The sequence below is a fragment of the Miniopterus schreibersii genome (genome assembly GCF_964146895.1).
Source record: "Miniopterus schreibersii genome assembly, chromosome: 3".
NCBI lineage: Eukaryota > Metazoa > Chordata > Mammalia > Chiroptera > Miniopteridae > Miniopterus > Miniopterus schreibersii.
The window spans coordinates 55,296,923-55,320,315 of NC_138103.1; the positions used below are offsets into that span (position 1 = coordinate 55,296,923).

Genomic DNA, 23,393 nt, shown 5'->3' on the forward strand with positions numbered 1-23,393 from the left:
TTTCTGGTGCAGACAACTGAGTAAATGGTTTGTTTTACCACAAAGATTCAGAATAAGAGGAGCTTTAAGGGCGGTTTCGGTGGGAGAATGAGAGCCAATGAGTTTCGCTTTGGATCTGCAGAAGTTGAAGTCTCTGTGGAAGGACCTGGTGGAAGTGTCTTAAGTAGTCAGTTAAATATGTAAAGCTGAAACTTTATGCACTAAACATGCTTAAAAGTTGTGTACAGTGGCCTATAGAGGATGAACTGTGGGAGCAGTCCACCCTGGATAGAGGCAATAAAAGAGGTATCGTTTGTATAATTAAAAGTGAAAACACAACTAATTAAAAGTCAATCTGCATTGACAATTCAGAAAAATGCCAATGAAAAAGTGTTCCTCCCGAAAACATCTTTTGTTTGTCTAAACTCTACGCAATTGTTGTGTTTACTCTCCCCCTTATAAAATCATGGTGCACATGCACCAATAAGTCTACAATATTGCCTTCAGTTTTGGTTGTGGAAATCCAAAACAGAAAAAAAAATTTCTCATATTGGCAATTAAAATCATTAAAGGTGTTAGGACAATTTAACAGCATTAGGACAGGAATTTGGGAAGATGAATGCTGAATTGAGATATAATGAAAATAATTTATCTTCATGGTTAAAAGTATTACAGATGTCCCTCTTTTTTCCCCCCATTGACCCCCTTCACCCTGATCCTCGCTCCCCACCCCCAAGGCCTTCACTTCACTATTGTCTGTGTACATGGGTTATGCATATATGCATATAAGTTCTTTGGGGAAAAAATAAGAGAACTAGTGAAAATATACAAAAATCTTATTTCTATAGATAAGGTAAATTTGATCTTATTCAGTAAATTTCAGTATGACATAAAGGTTTACAGGCCTAATATTGGGTTATCCCTCCAACTTCACTTTTCCCCTTGATTACTTCACTCACATGGGCTTTTTAAATGTTTCTTATACACTGCTGCCTTGGGGTTTCCGCACTTGGTCTTCCCTTTGCCTGGAATGATTTTCCCTCTATACTCAAGGCTTGATCTTCACTTTCTTCAGGTCTCTTATAAAATATCCTTTTCTAAGGGAACTTTCTTGCTTATCTTGTCTAAAATTCTCCCCCACCATTCATTTGCTATACTCTTGTATGCCTTTTTCTTTTCTTTACCACTTACCACTGTATAGACTTTACTTGTTTTTCATTTGTTTCCTTTTTTACCAGTTTCTCTTAAGTTTAGAAACAAGGATACTCTTTAAAAAAAGAGTATATTCATTGTTATATCCCAGTTTTTATAGGCTCACAGGCACAGAGTGGTTACATAGTAAATATCTGTTGATTAAACAAATGAAGTATATTATATGGGTTATGAAAGTAGTTTAATAATAAAGAAAATATAGACTAATATAATAATAATAGAATCTCTCTTTTTGGAAGGACTCAGGTCTTAATTACTTTCACAGTGCCTACCTCATTTTGTGCACAAAAAAAATTCTAAATAAATAAGGTGACTATATGTCCTAGTTTACTTCTGTGGTCTCAGTATTAATTATGAATGATACATCCTCTAATGTTATTAGGGTCTTAGGACAATAAAATAATCCTCTGATGAATAAATGTTTGATGAATGAAATATTAAAAACTACCATGAAAGAGTAGAGCTATTTGAGATACATCCTACTTTCAATCTCCTTTCCTCAGCTAATTAAGCATTTAATTGAATAAAATTTCCAAAGACAGTAGCTTCCCCCCCCCCCGATTTTACCTCCTGTAGCTGTCTTAGTTCTGTATTTTCACTGAATTTCATAATAAACATATCTTTTGGATTGAATGATTCAATTCATTCACAAATTATTTACTGAGTCCCTGTAAAGGGAGTCCCTTTAAGGGGCTCCCTATCGGGTGTGGGTACTAATGGAATTTTAGAGCCAATGTCACAAGTATAAATCATTATTAATTATTTTTAGAAACATTTTGAGAAAAGGTAAAAATGCTTTTAATACAAATAAGAAAAATAAGATTAACAAAAACTAGAGTCTTCTAAAATGATAATGCTCTTAGAAGTTTTTCCAACTCTGCCCTTCCATAAACCTCCCATAATCCTATCACCCTAAAAACATCACTCACTCTCAGATTTTGGCATTCAGTCAGCTTTATTGTTATGAATATTTTTAAATTTTACATTTTATATAAAAATGTATCCTATTTTTACTCATTATTATATCAAAAGTACTTTCAGACCACTGTAAGTCACATTATATCATAAGCACATATTATAATTATAAATATGGCTATAATTTATGTAAAGTGCTTAATCAATCCTTTATTGTATACATTTGATTTATTATTACTTTGTTAATTATAGAAATAGTCTGTAATAAACTTTTCTATGCCTCTGGGTTACTTTATATTTTGATTTTCTTTGAGTAAAAAAGTAGAATGACTCAGTCTCAGGATTTGACCTAAACTTTTAATAGCTCCTAATATGATCTTCTAAAAAATTTGTACAAATTTATAGAATTGACAATGATTTTAGATACTATACTTTATTTTCTAAGTTTAACCTTCATCTTTTCTAAATTGGGTATTATTATTGTTTTCTCTTCTGTTATAAGAAAGGAAATTAAAAAAATGTGCTGAGCAGATAGAAGGTCAATAGTTACCATGATACATATACTTATTTTTAGTATCAATTGGCCTGGTAATGTAATTTAGTGGCTTGGTAGTATAATTTAGATTTCAGATAAAATTAGAGCCAAATCTCACTTCTGTTTAGTATCTGCTAGAATTTTAATTTTATATAAATAATATAACTTTTCTGAGCCTTAGTTTGCTAAAACGGATATAATTCCTACTTCATAAGATTGCCACAGGCTAATTATTGTAAAATTCTTAGCAGAGTGCCTGTACTTAGTAGACATACAAAATATTATAGTTATTATTAAGAAAAAGGAAATTAGGGTAGGAGGGGGAAAAGGAATATCTTTGTTGTTTTTACCTGATGCTTTAAATATTTAAAAGTTAAAATTTTTTTTCTATATGTTGATTCACTATAATTACACATTCCTATGATATCATTCAGGACTCTTCAATTATATGTAACAGAAAGCATTGCAAAGTAATTTTAGGAAAATTATAACCATTGGCTTATGTAATGAGTTAACTCATGGATGGATTTGGTTTTGGTTTTCATGTAGATTCGAAGATTCACATGATGTTGTCAGATCTCTCTCACCCTCTGGCTCTAGCTCTTGCTCATGCTGGTTCTGCTCCCCTCCTTGTAAAAGTGGTCTCACTCTCCCCTATGCAGGCTGAGGAACACACTCACTAGTGCTTCCTGGGCTCCTCATTCCAACCCAAAACAGTGGAAAGAGCCTCTGTCTCCCAACATCCATGGTCGGATCTTCTGGGATCTGCCCTCTAACCCCAGTTACAATCCAGCCAACTATTTTCAGGAGGAGCACTAAACCCTAAAGCATTTATGGTGTGTAATGAATAAACCTCTCTTTTGCTTCTAGAAAGGTGTTAATTTTATAGCTTGAATTATTTTCTGAGTTTTGTGGCTCTGATGGGGAACTTTGGTTGAGAAAGTCTGAAGGCAAATGTGAATGCCCTGGCCAAGGTCAGAGAGGTAGCAGAAATAAGGGTTTGTTGGATCTTGGATATCCCAAAACTATTGCTACCATCTAGGCTTAGCTGATGACAATGCAGGGAATATTGTTTGCATGTCTCCAAGATTATTCATGTGCTGTTTTCTCTGGTGAAGATTCATTTCCCAAGGTGTTCTCCTCAGGTGCTGAAGTGAAGCCGTCATCGTTGCCACCTTCTGAGGCCCAGAAGATGCAGTGATGTGCCGAGTGTATTCTTCTGGCTGGTTTCCCATATCCTCTTCTTGAGATCTTTATTGAAGTGCCTCAAAAAGTTGGAGAACTTTCTGAGGTGATAAAGAAGTAATATTCTTTCGGTTGCTAGAGTAACATTCATGCTCTGCCACAAAATGTCCCTTGATGCTACTGTCAGAGTCATAATAAAGCTTGTTTGTCAGCTCCAATGTGACATTTCCTGTTTCTATATAGTGCTTCTTAGATTACAATCCTTAGACAATAATCATTGTCAGTGGGATCTTCTTGGAAATCAAAGGAAAATATGAGCATCCAATGCCCCAAATCTGAACTGTTCCATTGCTGTAAGCACCTTGTACCTGCTGAGGTGTGAGCCCTCTGCCATCAGTGTCATTTCAATGAGTAACCTGACTGACTTTCCTTCTGCCATGAACAAGACCCACATTTTCATTCCACTTCTAGGGCTGTTTGACTGGCTTATGTTTTCTTTCATGTGTGTGCACATGTGTGTGGCAAGTTCTTGCTTAGAAAGCTAGTACCCCTTTGATTTTGTTTGGAAGGTTACAAGTTGCGTTAGGCCAGAGCTGTGAATATTTTGCTGAAACCTTCATAAAAAGCAATAATTGCTCCTAAATTTCCTTCATTGATACTTATATACATTTTGACAAATAGTATACTTTAGCCCAAATTAGGTTGTTTTGTTTACACCTTCATCTTACTCCAAAAGTCTCTACTTTAAGGGTATGGAAATTCAAGTGCAAGATGAGGTCCTCGGTGTCAGTTAGCAGGTGGTAGTTCTTTTTAGCCTGTTTTAATTCTAAATAACCTACTAAAGATTAAAGAGGGTAAATCACTGGTAACCTGTCTGTGTAGAATGAGAAAAGAAAAAAAAGAATCTAATAATGGATTATTTCATTTATAATAGAGCCTCTTCTTGTGTAAAATTTCCAGCTAATTTGGACCAAAGCTATTGTGTGGATATTTAATTATTCAGATAATTAGCTTAATTTGCCAATGGAAATGCAGCTACACCTAAATGGAGTTAAAATTGGGAATGTAGCCCAGTGCTTTTGATTTTGTTTTATTACTTTACTCAGAATATTGGTTTCTTCAGTCTTCTATTGTTCTCTGTACAAGCTACTTTTATTACAAGCTAATTTATTTTTACAGCCTCAAATTGCACCTCTGTGTGAATAAAGTGTAAACTATGAATAACTTCAATTCTGTCTCCTCAGACTATCTACCCCTCTCTTTCTAGATGCCTGCTGGACATTTCCATTTGACTCATCGCAATCTCAAACTCCATGTACCTAAAATCAGGCTGTTATCTAAAATCACATTTTGGATTAATCATCTAGCTTTCCTGCCTCTCTCTATGGTATCAACCTCTACTTTCTTTTCCAGCTACATTCTCTTTCATTTCTTAGAGCTAAATTCTCCTAAGAGTTGTTTATGCTTGTAGTTTCTAAGCCCTCTCCTTTCTTTCTCTCTTGAATCCAATCAAATCAGGCTTTTATCCCCACCTCTCTCCATGGAAACAGCTCTTATATCACTAATAACCTCCATGTTGTTAAATTCAATGCTCAAATCCAAACACTTGATTTACTTGATTTATCATTAGCATTTTCGTGACATGTTTTCTTTCTTTGATTTCTAGTACAATGAAGTCTTCTGAATATCCTGTTGTGTTTCTGGCTGATCCTGCTCAGTCACCTTTGCTGGTGCCTCAGTACCTGTCATCTGCAGGTTGGACTGCCTTGTGGCTCAGTGCTTAGGCTTCTCTTTTATATTTATATTCTTATGCAGATGTTCTCTTTCAGTTTTATGGCTTTAAATACCACCCAAATGTTGACTCCAGACTTATATATCCACCCTTAAAAAATACTGTGAACTTCAGACATCTCTACTTGGTGCTTAATAAAAATCCCAAATTTTATGTGTCCAAAACTGAGCTTGTGATCCCTTCTTTATAATTCTATGCCTTCCGGTCATTTTTATTTCACTAAATTCATTCTTTCAAATATTGAGGCCTAACACCTCAGAGTATGTGGGGCTATTTATTGAGAAAATTATTAAGAATTTTAAGACTGTAACAGCAGAATGTTAAACCAAGGGCAGAGTCTTGTGTGACTGCCTAAGACACCTGCCTAAGAAGCCTGTTCACAATATTGATTCTAACTACTTCTCACCTCTTCTTCAGTCACAAGATTCAAGCCACCATCATTTTTTCCAGAACTATTTAAATGGGGTCCTACCAGGTCTACCTGTTCTTCCTCTTGACCCTCTCAATGTATTCTCAACTGAGCAGAGAGACCTATTAAAAAATAAGTCAGACAATATCACTCTCTGCTCAAAACCCTCCAGTGACTGCCATTTCACTCAGAATAAAACCTCCGTTTCTCTTTCTTCAACCTAAGTTAGGACATCATCATGTCACACCTACATAACTGCAATATCCTCCAAACCTTATACTACCCTTTCCTGATTTTGATCTGCCCGCATACCTTAACAAGGCCAGTCTTTATGAAACACTGCTTTTATCACCTCACTTTATAACACACAATCCTTATCTCATAATATTTCAAGTGAAAACTCCTCAGGCTCCACAGTCTACTCAAACTCTACAAAACAATCCCATTTCCAATTTTTTCTCCTAAAAGCTCCATTTGCTTTAGACAAGCAAGTCTCAGAGATACTCCATATTCATCCATAATCCTGCTAACATCATTTCCTTTAGTAGAAAGCACATTTTTTTCCTCTATTTCTCTTAATTATACACACCTTCCAAGGCATTATTTTCTACTTCCTTCAAAGCCTTCTCCAACTACCTCAGTTTTTACTGATTTACCCTGCATTTTAACATCTGTTGAACTTAGATCTTTAACCCACTTTAAGACAAAAGATCTGAACCCACTTTAAGACAAAGATATACTCTCTGGAACTGGTCACAGATTGTTTCACTGAATAAGCACATTTTGGGCAGGGTCCATATCTTTTCCATTCAATTTTTTCATTGCAATGCTGAGTCTAGAAAAAATACCTAATACAGGTTACCTAATAACTACTTTTTTACTAAAAATATTACATGTGTTAACAACAGGCACTAAAGATGAAAGAAACCAAAGCAGACCATTTTGGAATATATCATAGAGGGCATGCATGATACACAGAATGGTGAGAGAGATTTACTGAGCACTTGGCAAGCACTCTACTAAGGGTTTTATATAGGTTAGCTCATTTAATCTTCACCCTAACCCTGTTAGTTAGGCTCCATTATTATTCTCATTTTAGTTATGAGGAACCTGAAGTTCAGAGGAGTTAAGGAACTTCACCAAGGACACAAAACTAGGAAGCAGCAGAATGGGCTTCAAATATAGGTAGTCTGCTAGCTGAGCCCATTCCCTGAGCTGAACTGCCTCTCATAGTCTACATTTGTTTACTGTAAAATGTTAAGGCCCTGGGCCACTACCATAATTTTAACATAAAGTTTCTTATATACTTTGCTAAGATATAAATTATATTTTTCTTTTTGCTGTATCAGAGGACTATGGAGGTTTTATACATTGTTTCAGTCAGAAATCAGAGAAAAATAGGCAGTTATTCACCCATTTTCTCAGTTATGCCTACTTTATAAATAGCCCTTAGCAACCATGGGGCCCACCTGGTGAGTGAATAGTACTATCTTTCAGTCATTCTACCACGAGACAAGAACATCAAGGATCTGCGAGTGTTACAAAGTGGTTTCGGAAAGACTTGTTTTCAATAGTTGAGTTTAAAAACATTCTAAATTTCATTTATTACAGTTTGTTTAAAGCTTTTTTTCTGGCCTTTCTGAGTTGCAGCTTAATTTTTCACTGTCTTATTTTAATTTATCGCTCTCTTTCTAGATCTCATCCTCCTATTTATTATTCTTTGTCTTCTCTCTGTTTCTGGCTTTTCTTCCTGCAGCTGGGCTTCGGTTAGAAGGGATGGACGCAGCTGCCCAACCGTTTTCACATTCTTTACTGATGTGATTTTCTTGAGGTAAAACATCATTTAAGAGTATTACTCAACAATTAAGTGTTTCTGCCTCCTCAGATTTGGTGTCTGAAAGCCTGCCAATAAGACCCTTTGCTGTTGTTTGTATTGGTTTGGATCCCTTCCTGTTATGCATTATTTTATTTGTTCTGTGCTGGTTTGCCTTTCATGTAATATTTTGTTATAGTTTTAATTTCCTCTTTCTATCTAATCTCAACCACTGACTTGGTTCTACTGTTATCTTTCTTTCTTTTTTTTTTTTTTTTTTTTTAAGGGCTCATTGACTACTTTTCACTACGAATTTGACTGCTTTTTAAAAATTATTTTATTTTTCTAAATTTATCTTTATTGTTGAGAGTATTACAGGTGTCCCATTTTCCCCCCTGAAATGACCCCCTCCACTTTACTCCCACCCCCTCCCCAGGCCTTCACCCCATTATTAACTATGTCCATGGTTTATGCAAATATGCACATAATTTCTTTGGTTAATCTCTTCCCACCCTCCACCCCCCTTCCCTCTTTTCTCTGAAATATGATCATCTGTTGCATGAGTCAATGTCTCTGGATCTATTTAGTTCATCAGATTCATTTGTTCATTAACTTCTTCTTCAAGAAGACCCTTCAGCTTTTCCTATAGTGCCGGTCTGGTGGTGATGAACTCCTTTAGCTTTTTCTTATCTGTGCAGCTCTTTATTTGACCTTCAGTTCTAAATGATAGCTTTGCTGGGTAGAGCAATCTTGGTTGTAGTTCCATGTTTTTCATCACTTTGAATATTTCTTGCCACTCTCTTTTGGCCTGCAAGGTTTCTGTTGAGAAATCAGCTGACAGTCATATGGGTGCTTCCTTGGAGGTAACGAACTGCTTTTCTCTTGCTGTTTTTAAGATTCTCTCTTTGTCTTTAAACTTTGGCATTTTAATTATGATGTGTCTTGCTGTGGGCCTCTTTGGGTTCCTCTTGTTTGGGACCCTCTGTGCTTCCTGGACTTGTAAGTCTATTTCTTTCCCCAGGTAGGGGAAGTTTCTGTAATTATTTTTTCAAATAGGTTTTCAATTTCTTGGTCTCTTTCTTCTCCTTCTGGCACCCCAATAACATAATGTTGGGCCTCTTGAAGTTGTCCCAGAGGCTCCTTATACTATCTTCATATTTCTGGATTCTTTTTCTTTTTGCTCTTCTGGTTGGGTGTTTTTTGTTTCCTCACGTTCCAAATTGCTGATTTGATTCTCAGAGTCCTCTACCTACTGTTGATTTCATGTAAATTATTCTTCATTTCATTTCGTGTATCCTTCATTTCAAATTTGTTCTTTATTATGTTATCGATTTTCTCAGTTATTTCCCTAATAGTCTGCTTAAACATCCTTATAAACAAAATTCTGAACTCTGTATCTGTTAGCTTGCTTGGATCTATTTTATTTAGTTCCTCTTCTAGAGATTTCTTCTGTTCTTTCCTTTGTGACATGTTTCTTTGCCTTCACATTATGGATTAGGTAGAGCTACTATGTCTCCTGGAGTTTGTACAGTGGCTTTGTGTAGTAGGTGTCCTGTAGGGTCCAGTGGCTCAGCCTCCCCAGCCACCTGAGCTGGGCCTTCTAGGTGCTCCCCTGTGTGGGCTGTGTGCACTGTCCTGTTGTAGTTGAGCCTTGGTTGCTGTTGGCGTCCCTGGGAGGAATTGACCCCCTGGTCAATCAGCTGTGAGGACCAGCTGCAACTACAGCCAAAGAGCGGCTGTGCTGGAGACACCCCTATGGAGCAGGATTTACTTCAGTGGAGCTTTGGTGTTCACCAAGTGCGCCCCTGGAGTGTCACTGGTGGATGTGGTAGGGTTGTAATCCAGCGTGGTTGAGTCTGACCACCAGGTGCACTGTCTCTGGGGCCTCCCGGGAGGTGCAAAGTCAGCCTGTGCCAGTGCCTTGCCCAGGGCCCCCCAGCATGAGCTACTCAGCAAACAGTAGTTGGCTGCTACTTGTGCTGGGCTTGGAGGTGCCCAGGAGAAGCCAAGCTATGAGCCAATGCAGCTGCCGCTAGTGCCAGGCCTGGGGCCACTTATCAAGCCTTATGGGGCCCGCTGCTGCTTGTTTGAGAGACTTTAGGAAAGTGCTAAGCGTGAGGCTCAAGAGGCCACTTGCACAGAAAAGCCCCTGGCAATGGCCTGGATGGGCTGCAGGTGGGGAGGGGCGGGGCCTCCGGGAATCACGGGGCGGGGCCAAAGGTGTGAGTCAGGTGCTGGCGATTCAAACATGGCGCCTGCCTGCCGGCTGTGTGCGGGGAGGACTTGCCACAGGAGCCATGGCCTCCGCCAGCCCTTCCGCCTGGGAGGAAGCCACCCCTCCAGCTCTCGCCTGGATCTCAGGCAGGTTAGTTCCTCCCCGAGTGTCCCGGGTCCTTTCAGGCTGCTCCCGGCGCTGGGCTCAGAGGGAGCGTCCGAGTGAGTCCGTGCCGGGCCCTTTAGAGGAGCTGCTGGGGCTCCCGCAGCCTCCGCGACCCTCAGGGACAGTCCCCGCTGGTTTCACAGCCTGAAGGTGTAGGGACGTCTCTTCCCGGCCGTGGAGCCCTGGGCTGGGGGCCTGCTGTGGGGCTGGGACCCCTCCCTCCTCTGGGAAACCTCCTTGGCTGAGATTCCCTCCCGGGTTTAAACTGTGGCACCAGGTGTGGGCCCGCGGCCGCGTCTCCGGGATTCAGCCCCGATCCGCCCGCGTCTCCGCCCCTCCTCCGGTCTCGGTGCTTCTTCAGGTCCCTGGCTGTGGGGCTTCTGTGCAGCTGGATCTCAGGAGGCTCTGAGTGACGGTGGTTCTGTATTTTAGTTGTGATTTTGATGTGGTTGTGGGAGGCGGTGGCTGCAGCTGTTACCTGAGCTGCCATCTTATTTCTCTCCCATTACTATTCTTGACTGCTTTTTAAACTAAATGTTTCATCTATTTGATGGGCCAGATTTTCACAGGATTACGGGGCAATTTTGCAGGTAGGAGTAGGGCTCTTGTTCAGCCTTTGAAGATTCTTACTTGTTTGGATTAGAGCAGGGACAATTTATATTGATATCACTACTTAAGGGCACACAGTTGTACCAGATTGGTGGTTGAAACCTTAAACTATCTGGTTTGAGTGTTATTTCTGAATGAAAGTGTCTTTTAGTATTTCCACAGTTATTCTAGACTTTCTCAGAGTAGTACTTCAGCTGACTTTTTAGTGGAACCATTATATACTTAGATAGACATTTAGTTCTTATTAATTCATTGAATAACTCATTCATTATGCTTACCTTATATTTAGACAAATAGGGATATATTAGGGTACCTGAAGCAAATGCTGCTATTTAGCATTTATAGGAGAGAAACGAAGGAGGTGGATCCAGGGATAATATGAAGATATTTAACAACCACATATAACAATGCTCATAGTGGAAGTCAGCCTTAGACTTTGGTCTTGGACTCCCATTATACTTACTTGACACTTTGGTTGATCAATTATTGGGAGGTTGGGGTTCTGGGGGGGGGGGGTAGGCACATGGGAAACTTGCATTAGTATAGAATAATATTTTAATAAGTGGATAGATGTTAGTCTTAAGTGAGAGTGTGCTCACAGTTCCTTTATTTTATTCAGATGCAGTCATCCTTTCCAATTAATACAATGTGACCCACAGATAGTATTGGAAGGGCATATGATTTCCTATGTTGGATCCTAGCGAAGTATGTCCAGGAAAAGTTTAGATCTTTCAAAATTGAGGTTCTCAACTTTTTGGAAATCAAAGTTTACTTTTGTCCAGAGAAGGAAGTTTTTTAGTGTTTCAAAAGGAACTGAATTTCCGATTGAGTTTTGGTTGTAGTACCAGTTATTAACTGTAATTTTTGGGGAAATCACTTAATAACTTTAATTTTCACAATCCTTCCTTATCAGTAAAAAGGAAGAAATTAAATCAGATGATCTCTAAGTTCCCTTTTAGATCTAATATTCTTTAATTCTATTTAAATACCAACTGGAAACTTCTTTTGCCAGATACTTAATAAAATCAACTCATGTTTTAGGACATATAAACCACCCCTGATAATTAGTTATACATTTCTTTCCACAGGGTTCCAACACTCCACTTAAAGATTATCTGATTAAAATATTTTTCTTTTGATTTCAATACAAAAGCAAACAATGACTATATAAAATAAATAGTCTTTTCTCTATATATTTAGCATTCATTATCACTATAGCCTAACTGTAATGAGAGTGCAGTCACATCGTATTCTTCTGTCTTCTATAGAAGACATAATTTTTAGTGTATATTTCTTTTGTAAATGGGTTGAATGATGTAAAAGTTCATTGCTGAGTTAACATTTGTCACTTTCGGGAGCATGTAGAATGAGCTGTTTTTCACATTAATGACATCTATGTAGTAAGTCTGAACTATTAATATATGAAATAAATAGTCTTTACCTTGATTAAAAGGAGGAAACAGGAAATGATAATTTCTTGTTAACCTTAAAAACTGTTCCACAATTAATTTGGATCACAAACCAGAATTCTCTGTCTTTGGCATTTTCACAGTCTCTGAAGCACAACAGCTCACTTGTTTAGGTTACTTGGTTCTCCAACTTCACACTGATAACCTGTTTTACAGACAGCAGCTTTAGACTCTAATGATCACATTTTGATAATGCTCTTATTTTATAAGCTAAATCATGATCTTTCACACGAAACTAAATATATTCCCCTTAAGGTGAAGACCAGTATTTTACATGTTCTATTTGTAGTGTCTGTTGTCATGTTATAGGTCCTCTGTGATAAACATACCATTAATGAGGGAAATAGCCCTATGACAATCATTGCCTTGTTTATGGTTGGCACAATATATTTTCATTGACTTTAGGTATTAACCTTGTAGATTTCAACTTAACGGGAGTGTGTATGTTTATTGAAGACTGTACAACTAATTAAAGAGTGAGACTTGGAACTAGAATTAGAAACCAGAAAGAGTAACTATAACAGAAAAGATTCAACCTAATGATTTGGTCAAAAATACATTCATTTGTCCTTCCATCTCCTTACCTGTCCACCAGTTAGGAAATATTTTTTTAGGGTCTAATATTTTCTAGGCAATCATTAATTTTTATGATACAGAAATGAAGGAAAATAGACCTAGATCCCAAGGAATTCATCTTTAGGGGATGCATCAAAGATATAAATTATTATAATATATTTTGGTTTGTGAAACTAGGGAAGAATATTGCAAAGTACAGTGGTGACAACAGTAACCTGGCCCTTCTTGTGCAAATTTGAGCTCTAAGTTGTCTGCACCATTTACCTATTTTTTTGGCTAATGTCTTCCCTAAGGTCTTTAATAAGGATTGTTATAGTTTTTGTTTTTTTACTTGACTTAACTAGTCTACACTATTATCATTTTTACATAGGAGAAAGGAGCTCAAAATAGTAAAGGACAGTGCTTTGGCATTGGCATTAGTTTCCTTTCAGTATATTTTAGATCAAAAGTCATTATATGGCAGTATGCAGGCTGAGGCTGGGCCATGGTGTTGGAATTAGCTCCCATAGTATCCTCTAACATTTAAAAAGCATAAGGTTTTTTTCACATAAAAATCCAGATATGGGGATTCTTTGGAAAAACATAATTCTCACAATGCAGAGTTTGAGTTTCGCATGAAAGTGACTACCTGGAGACACGTAGCCAATGCCCTTTATAAACGAGCATACTTTATTTGATGCTTGGTTCAAAAACATTGTGTAAGTTTATAGTCATTAATTTTCTAGTCTTTTTTTGGATCATTCTGGATTTTATTATATTTAAGGATAAGAAAGAACTGAGTATATATGAAAGAATTGAGTATTCCCTTTACTGTCTTAAGTAACATCATCTAAATGTCAACTGAGACTGTAATTTCAGGGTATGTTTTCTTATTTATCCAAAAAGATAAGGGGGGGGGGGGGAGAGAGAGAGGGAGAGACAGGGAAAGAAACTATTTTACAATTACAAAGGCACTTACCAGAGGTACACTTATAATGTCCATAAAACTGGTATTCTGCTTTTTCTCTTTTACAATTCTATCAGTGCCCGTGCAAATGTACTTTATTTGTATTTGAACAGTTCAATATGTATTTAGTTCGTGCTTTAAAGTACATAATTGAGCCTTTTTTTCAACTGCCTCAGGATATAGGAGCAGAAAAATAATAAAATATTAAAAAGAAACTAGTTTTGCAAATTTATTGAAGTTAAAAACAGAGAAACAGACTCGCTGGTAGTGCTACAAGGGGCAGTGATGCTCTGGCCAGTTAGGACTTTGAAGCATTAACCAGTATGCAATTAAAAAATAAAACCTGTGAGGAGGCCATGTAGAAGAATAAAAGCCTATTAAAGCGCTTCTAAGAGTTAAGGCTCTTGCCAGCAGAGCCATCTGTCAAGAGACTGTGGAGAAGGAAATTTCTGCAGGCATTTTCCCTTGGGACCAAATGAAGTGCCAAGAAAAGGTGTGTGGCATCAGGAGTGAGGACAAACTCTGTGTCTTCTGCTGTGTTCATCACAGACAGAGAGGGAACCATCAACCCACTGGGTCTCAGAGAAGAGGAAGAGAAGAGAGCGAAGTCTCTGTATTGCTTTTGACCAGAGAACTAAGATCATAATATGAAGAATTTATGAAAACTAATCTCTTTTAAGGTAAGTTAAACTTTGTTGCATCGAATTCTTAAAATGTTCCACAATTCAAAGACAATAATTTATTAAACTTTGCATACTAAGGGTAGTAATACAAAATGAATCTTAAGTTTCTGAGTCAAATTACAGAAGGTGATCAAAAATACTTGAGCAAAAGTGAGACTGTCATCTTTTTTGAAAACTTGAATCTTTGGAGTTTTTGAAAATACCCAAGACATCTATTTATATGAAGTGTTATATTAATATGCTATTTTCACTGATTTCTTCTGAGTAAATGCTGGGTAAAAAGTAATCAAGATGGACTCATGAGTATTTGCCTCTAGAGAATTAGGTTCATGCCATGCTGTGAAATAATTAAAAATCATACAACCATGAAAGCTACAAGGGTTTATAATAAGGACAAATATTTCATGAGGTTTCTAGAATTATGTCAGGAATTGATACTTGAACTTTTAAGACTATAAATAGATCTTAGTTCATTTCCTGACCTATGTGCCTGGATAGCACTATTTTGTGCTTTTAAACAGTATTTATTCCCCATTTCCTTTGTGACTGGTTTTATTTTTGTTTCTTTAGATACAAAAAAGTGTTGATTATAAAGCCAGGGTAAAAATATCACAGATTTATTATCTATGCTACAAGATAAACATTATGCATTGCTTTCAAATTTTTTAAATGAGGAGAGAGAGTTGTCTCTTTAAAGTCAAGAAAATAAAAATATAAGTTAGCAAATTTTTAAAAACCTATAATACTGACAAGAAATTGTTAATCACAAATCAGGACTAAACAATTTCATTCAATTTTATTTTGTTCTGATCAAAATAGAGGCATTTTGTTTAATACATTGGTTATTTAGAGAAATGGAGATGAGCAGACATAAATACAAACAGAGGTAAGAAATAATCTTATCTGCTGGGAAAGAATACAAAGTCGAATAAAACTAAGCTAATTCTGAGTGATCACAGTGATCCAGTGTTCAATGCTGGCACTGTGCCCATATCAGATTATTGTGTCTGTAACTGGAGAAAAATTATCTAGTGAATTTAAGTCAAGTTATTTTATGAATTCAATTATAGTGGACAATTAATTTTAATAACCCAGTCTTTTGAATTTTCCTTTCTATCTTACAAAAGGACAGTTGTGCCTGGATTATCAGGATGTTTAAATTCTTGTTATTTTATTTTTTCATTCATTCTTCCACTCACTTGTTCATTTAACCAATATTTGGTGACCAGTGTTCGTATAAAGGGTATTATTGGGCTAGGCATGAGAAAATGAATGGACATGGTCCCTGCTCTCAAAGAGCTTACGGTTCATTACATGGCACATAAATTTTCCCTTCAGCTCCAAAATAATTTGAAAAACAAAACTTGAATATTATTTCACCAGTATGAATTTAAGGCTAACAGAAGTTAAGTGATAAACATAGGAAGTATGTGCATTACTAATATAATTAAAGATTTTGCAGTATGTTGATTTTATTGGTACTTTAGCATTTAAAAAGTTTGTTTAAAATATCAATGACTAAAATGAGCATTATTTCTTTGCCCTTGGTTTTTCATTAAGTATGGTTTGTGGTTCAAAAAATGTGGAACAGATTAATTTTGTATGTAGAAAAGGGCAAAAGAAGTCCTGCTCCATAAGAAGTAGACAAATTCTACTGAAGGTTTACCAATACTGCATCTCGTTTGTGGTCAAACCCTGATTTGTGAATATATGGATGAATATCTGAATATTAAGTCTATTTGAAATTGGAAATTAGATACTTACCTGCTATAACCATTGTTGCTAAGATTGATTTGGGGATATGTGCATTGCTAGCATTTTTGGCAGTGTCACAATGGTTGGTTCTGAACCAAAGTAATATGTAAGTTTTTGAGTTATGGAGATCCTCTCTGGGATCCTTGCCAGAAATAATGAAGTTCTTGCTTGGATGAAGGGGTCTGGAAACTGTCACCTCAAATTAAATGCATTTATAATAGCATACTATCATCATATCTTTTTAAAATAATGAAATGCATATTTTGAATAAGCAAATGGAGAAGACTATACAATCCCTGTCTCTTTCCCACCAATAGTGGGCTGCTTCTAGAAGCTGCAATCTTTCATATTCTGCACTTTGAAAAACACTGTTTTCAAATTATAGCAAGAGACTATATCCCTAGGTTATTTCCTGCCTTTTGCCCTAGCACTTAGGGGGTTTTGCTCTTGCTGTTATAACTAGAACAGCAGAAGAGGGAAAACATCTCAGTACAGGCCTGTACTCACTGCTGCATTGCTTTCTGCTGCTGGCTTCAGCTCACTGGCCCCTGCTTTCTCTTCTAGCCATATGGGCATGACCCTGCTTGGGGCCTCACTGTTGTGGTTTTATATCCTCAGCACACTGCAGTGAAACAAGACTGATCACTAGTTAGTTGCATAGGTCTTGTTCTAGTACTAAACTTGTCAGTCAGCTGTGCTATCTCCAGGGAAATTTTTTGTTGGTCCTTTACTTAATATGAAAAACAATTAAGGCACAAGTTGATTTAGGATGAAAATATCACAACCTCATGCTATGCCAGTGAGTTATACCAGAGTAATAATGAGTTAGAATAAAGCTATACTACCTTCTGATATATGGATATTTAGTTTTCCTTCCATTCTTTATTCTTTATGATCTCAGACATGTGTCAAGGACTATTTTTAATTGTTTTTCTTTCAACAATATTGACTAATGGTCTACTATGTATCAGTATTTAAAATTCAAATTATATTTATTGGATAAAAGAATCTACATGTTGAATTCTCTAATTGCTTCTTTGTGGTTCTGGGACCTGGCATAATGCTTGGCACAGAGCAGATACTTAATCGTCATGAATACTGAATGTACTAAACAGAGTTGGACTACCTGGTATGTGGAGGCAACTGGGAGAAACTGGGTAGATACTACTTTGTTTTTAGGAAGAAAAATGAGCTAACATCAGAAAATAACTGAGAGCCCAGCCGTAGACAGTTGGGTTCTCTGAGACATTTTCACAGGACAGTCACAGGAAGGAACCTTTAAGCTCCACTCTGGGACCTCCCAAACTGGCACTTTTAGAGCCTGCCTCTAAGGTTATACAGAACAAAACTGTAAGAGATGAACATAACATTCCATTTAAGTCCATGGAATGCAAGTCAACAATGTCTAGGGAAAATATCTCAATATTTAATAAAATAAAGCACCGATTTTGAAACTGTTTTATGAAGTTGAGAATTGAGGTGAAGAGAATAACAATTAATTAAAGTGGGAAACTGAGTCTTTTGACAAATTTCCTCTATGTATATAATTAAATCTCTATTTCCATTTTTGTTTCAATAGCAGTTTCCTTGCTGTCCTTTTCACAAAATTGCTGAGATAAGCACTTTATCATTATCTGAGCTACACAAATTTAGATACAACATAATTTTTGGTGCATGTATGCATGGAATTACTTTATTATTAGTATTACTAACAATGAGAACAATAGAAGTTTACATTCATATACCAGCTTACATTATATTAGTCACAAATGTGAGCAAGGTAAGGGGCCTTAGAAGCACTCTAAATAAATCCCCTCATTTCGCAGATGACAGAACTGAGTAGTATTGAGGTTAACTTTTTTTCTTTAGGGAAAAGTTAACCAAAATTGCCATTCAAAGTTATGTTTTCTATTATATGAAAAGTGGTTGTCCATGAGACACTCAAGGTCAGGGTTGATATCTGGCTTTATCTTTTTTTAAAAAAGAATTTAATGACTTCATTAAAATCTAGGGATATATAAAAGGCAGCAATACTATCACACAGTTAACAGAGATTTACTTATCAGAATTTCAAACAAGGAATTCATTAGGCTACAAATTCTTTTCAAGGAACAGAAATGCCCTATAGTCAAAGAGCATGAGGGCCATATCTCTCGTCATGCCCTTGATGAAAATTCTGATGATGTATTCTAGTATGTGGCTGAAAGAGGGCTGCTTTCTGTCTCAGCTAGCTCGGGGTATGGAAGTCGACCAAGAGAAAAACAGAGTTAAGGATTTCTTCTTTAGAGAGACAATATGCTCTGAGCAGCCTGACATGTCTATTCTCAATCATGTTTCCATATTCCCAAGTTAACCTATCTAGATGTCCTTAAGGCTGTTTATCCTTCTAGGTGTCCTTAAGGCTGAGAAGTGGCCTTTAGAGTAGAGTCAGCTCCCACAGTGGCTCAAGACCCAAGGCAATTCAAGAAAAAGAGCAGAAACAAGAACATGACAGTGACTAAGACATTGACAGATAGCCACTGAAGGAAAACACACACACACACACACACATACACACACACACACACATATTATGGAGACACAGATACATATCATGGCAGTGATTTCTTTATCTATAATAAAGAACTAAGTTCTTTAAAGAATAACAGCATAATTATAGTAAAACTATCTTGACTCAGAGAATAACAGTGTTTGAAAATATTTTCTTCTCTGAAAACAGTTTAAGAAAGCATTTCTGAATATGTGTTGTGTTCTGTGGGAGCACCAGCTCCATGGAATGTTCTCCCACCATGTTCCCCAAACCCCATTCTAAGGATCTAGTGATTGTTTAACTTTGGGAAATATTGGATTGAACAAAGTCAAATATCCATCTTTATCACAGAGCTTTCGAAAGCATTGTAAATCTCTAAAGGATGTATTAAGATGCAGTTTTCATAAATTTATCTTACTACTAAAACTTTTTTGGTTGGGAGCTTCTCATATCACTATTCTGTTCAACACACATGGGAAGTGGTGACTTCCATCATTCAACACTGCATTGGGCCTTGTGGGTAACCAAGACATTTTTTTTTTCCATCTTGTGTGGAGCTCACAGTTAAGTTCCATGAAAGGGAGTCCTAATTTGATAAATTTTTTGACTGGGTAAGTGGTATGATGGCAGAATTGACCATCATTTTTTCAGAATGCACTACCAGAGGTCTGATGAGTTTTTCAGAACTGAGATGACTCAGATTACTAGTTTTCCAACTATTTAAAGATTCAGCAGACCTTTGTTTAAGCACATTCTTCCATAGACATCCACTATATATAACAGGTAAAAGTCAGGCTGTCTTGGTTGACTTTGGGTAGGGTTATAAAATCTTTTCTCTTTGGCCGCCTGACTTCTATAGTAGGCTGTGATTTCTTGGCAGCAATTAGAAGAAAAATTACATAAAGTCATCCTTAAGTATCAGCTCCTGGTGCTGCAATATTCTGGGTATTGTTTATTTTGTTCAATAAAGCACCAGAAAACAAGGATTTATCTTCATAAAACATTTTATTTTGAAAAACTAAGCCTCTTACGTTATAGCAAGAATTCAAGGATTATAAAGTCATTATTCTTGTCAAGTTTCTTGAATTTTTGAAGATCTCAACTAAAAGGAGATTTTAAAAATATTTCCTTGGTTTTTTTTTTAGTTTTTTTTTTTAAGGAAGAATATTTAAAGTGCATAGACAAAAGGAGAAAGACCTTAATACCATCAATTTTGTACTTGTATTTGTTTTCTATTGCTATTGCAGTTTAAAACAACACAAATTTATTGTTGTGTAGTTCTATATACCAGAAATCTGACATGAATCTCACTGTCCTAATTTTAAGGTTTTTCAAGGCTGCTTTCCTTTTGGAGGCTCTGGGAAATAATTTATTTCCCTGTTTTCTCCAGCTTTTTGAGGTTACCTGTGCTACTTCACTTGTGTACGCCTTCCTCCATGTTCAAAGCCAACAATTTAGCATCTCTTTGACCTTGCTTCCATCATTACATCTCTCTCTCTGACCACAACCATGAAAGGATCTCCAATTTTAAAAACTCATGTAATTACGTTGGGTCTACAAGTATAATCCAGAGTAATCTCATTCCAAGGTCCATATTCTTAATTATACCTGCAAAGTTCCCTTTACATGTTTAAAGACTCTTGGGATCCATTATGCTGCCTATCGGAGTATTTTAAGGCCCTCCCTCAAATGCTAAATCACTAAATATATTAGTTTCATTAAACTAAATAAATTACTAGTAACTTTTCCTCTTTGCATGTGGGTCCCTTTCCAAATTATCAGGAGAATACTACTCATCCTTCAGGGTCTTGGGCTAATGACCCCTATGATGTGATGCCTTCCTCTGCTGCCTCTGATTGCTGCTTTCTCTTCTCTGTTTACAAGTAGTGGCTTCTGTGTCCATTTCCATCCGTGTCCTCTTGGGCTCCTGCCAATAATGTGAGCTCCTAAAAGCAAGGACTCAATCCAATTTTTTTTTTTTTTTAAATCAGCCTATTCTTTCTAGGTGATATTTCTGTGGACACTTCCTAGGCGACACTCCCACATTTTAGTCTGTCATCCATGTGCCAGTGACTCATATCATTATTGCCAGTTTTGATTCCTACTATAATTTTCAACTTACTTAGCCAACAGCCTATAAGACATCTTCTTGATGCCCAGTCAATATACATCTGAATCAGAGTCCCCAAGACTACTCTCAGCTTCAATGATTTGCTAGGACTGTCAGAACTCAGAAAGCTCTTATACTCATGGTGACACTTTAATACAGTGAAAGGACACAGATTAAAATCAGCAAGTTAAAGAAGGAGCACAGGCTTAAGTAGGAGAAATCAGGCACTAGCCTCCATTTGTCCTCTGCCAATGGAGTTCTAAGGACAACACTTAATTCCCCCGGCAACAATGTGAGATAAAATATATGATGTACTGCCAACCAGGGAAGCTCATCTGAGCCTCGGTGTTCAGGGTTTTGATTGGGGTTTAGTCACATAAACATGGAGTGCCTATGTGACTATATTTAGCTTCTCAGTCCACAGCTCCACCAGAAGTCAAAGCGATACATTGCGGCCCAGGGCTCCAGTGAGCAAAAACAGGTGTTCACCATAAATCACATTGTTAGCATAAACTAGCTTTGCCCAAGGCTACAGGTACACAAAGACACTCTTAACAGACAGGATGTTCCAAGAGCTTACAGGTTATCTCCCAAGAGGTGCTCAAGAGTCCTTTCTAAGGGTTGTACAGAATTTGACCTTTCCAAGTTTTTTAGGTAATCCTTTACTGCACAGCATCTCAAGTTTAACATGGTTAAATCAAAACACTTTGTTTTCCCCAAAACTTACTCTTCCTATCAACCCAGTGGCTCAAAGAAACAAAGAAACAACTAAATCTATGAATAATTCTTCATTTCTTCTCCTTACCCATGAGTTTTATGGGCAAGTGCTAGCAACCCTGCTTTCTGAACATTTCTAAAATTATCCTGAGTTTTCCCACTGCTCAGTATCTCTGCTACTGTGACCATAGCCCAAGCCACCTGGATTTGGGCAATAGTCTCCTAAATAATTTTCCTCCTGCCTCCCTTCAATCTGTTCCAGAATGAGTTTTTAAAAATAATTCAGGTTATGTTATAACCCTGCTGAAATCCTCCAGTGGCTTTTCATCATCAGATTCAACTCTTTCCTGAATTAAAAAGTTTTAGATACTCTAACCCCTGCCTATCTCTATAACCACATCTCAGTCATGCTTTCTCTCCCCATGTGATCTGTCAAAGTGCCCTTTTTTATGTTCCTTAAATTTGCCAAACTTGTCGTTGCCTCAAGACCTTTGTACCAATGATTCTGGTACTTGAAATGCTCTTCCTCTATTTTCATATGACTGCCTTGTCATCATTTGTAATTTCAAACTTAAATATCAGCCTCCTCAGAGAGACTCTTTCTGACCATTCTGCAAAAAGGCAGCTTATTCCTCACTTGACATTCCTCTATTTTAATGCTTTGTATTGCACTCTACTCATCAGTACCTAGTATTTTTTATTGTTTACCTTTAAAAAATGTATGTTCTTTTCCCCCTTAGCTTGGCATAATATAAGACCCTATGAGTACAGGATCTTATTTGTTCCCTTTATAGAACTTGGCTGACAATAGAAAATATCCAAATAATATTTACTCAGTGGATAACTTTTTAATCACCAGAGTTTAAAAAGTTGCTTGGATTATAATTGATGGTTAAGAAAAAGCTGTTTAACTAAATTTGAGGACAAATTTTCATCGGGGAATTCCAGTGAAGTTATCACTTTTTATCTCTCAGTTTTCTTTAACATTTTCTTTCTATTTACTAATTTGCTGTAAAGTGGCCTTGATTTTTTAAATCTTAGCTATGTAAAAAAATTAAAATGATTCATATAAGTTTGGTGAGTTTTAACATTATGTTAAAATTTTATTTTAAAGCTGATGTGGTTTCTATGTAATTCACAATTGATTAATCAACCAACAAGAAATATATTGGAAGGTCAGGCTTATGGAATTCCTCTACTTTTTATTTACTATGCCTAGGCTTTTAGATGAGGGCTATCATGTTTAGACTAAAACTGTCATGTTGTCTTTCTAATTTTGTTGTGTTGCATATTTCCCTTGCTTTTCTTGTTAGTTTTGTTACTTTTGTTATTTACCTCTATTGAATAACAGAGACAGAGGAATGCCACTAAAGCTTAATACAGAGTTTGGCTATCATGGTTTTGTGATGATAAGCACAATCAATCTAACTTATTTTCCTGATAAAGTGAATTATAAACTGCATTTATAATTATAAACTGAATTATATTTTGGCAAATCTAGTAATTTTCTAAGACAACTTCAGTTTGACAATCTTCTATTAGCATCAAGAACACATTGTAACAACTGGATTCCAAAACGTATTGAGTAGTTTACTTTAATATGTGACATCAATTTATGAAACATTGGATGCAGATGAAAGCCCAAGAAACAAAAGCAGCATATTTGGGTAACAATAACACCGTCATTATCAAACCTGAAATTGAGATCGGCACATACTAACCCGTGCTGCTAAATCTTAATCTACCACACATCAGCATGTTTGAAAAAATTCCATAAC

General features: G+C 36.7%; 1 long non-coding RNA gene across 1 annotated transcript in view; it reads left to right on the forward strand.

Annotated features, from left to right (window-relative positions):
- Positions 1-14,365: 14,365 nt before the first annotated feature.
- The window catches only part of LOC308554412, an 86,469-nt gene continuing 77,441 nt past the window's right edge, over positions 14,366-23,393 (forward strand). Inside the window, exon 1 of the long non-coding RNA XR_013998407.1 lies at positions 14,366-14,500. This is a non-coding gene — a long non-coding RNA (uncharacterized lncRNA). The remainder of the gene's footprint in view (positions 14,501-23,393) is intronic.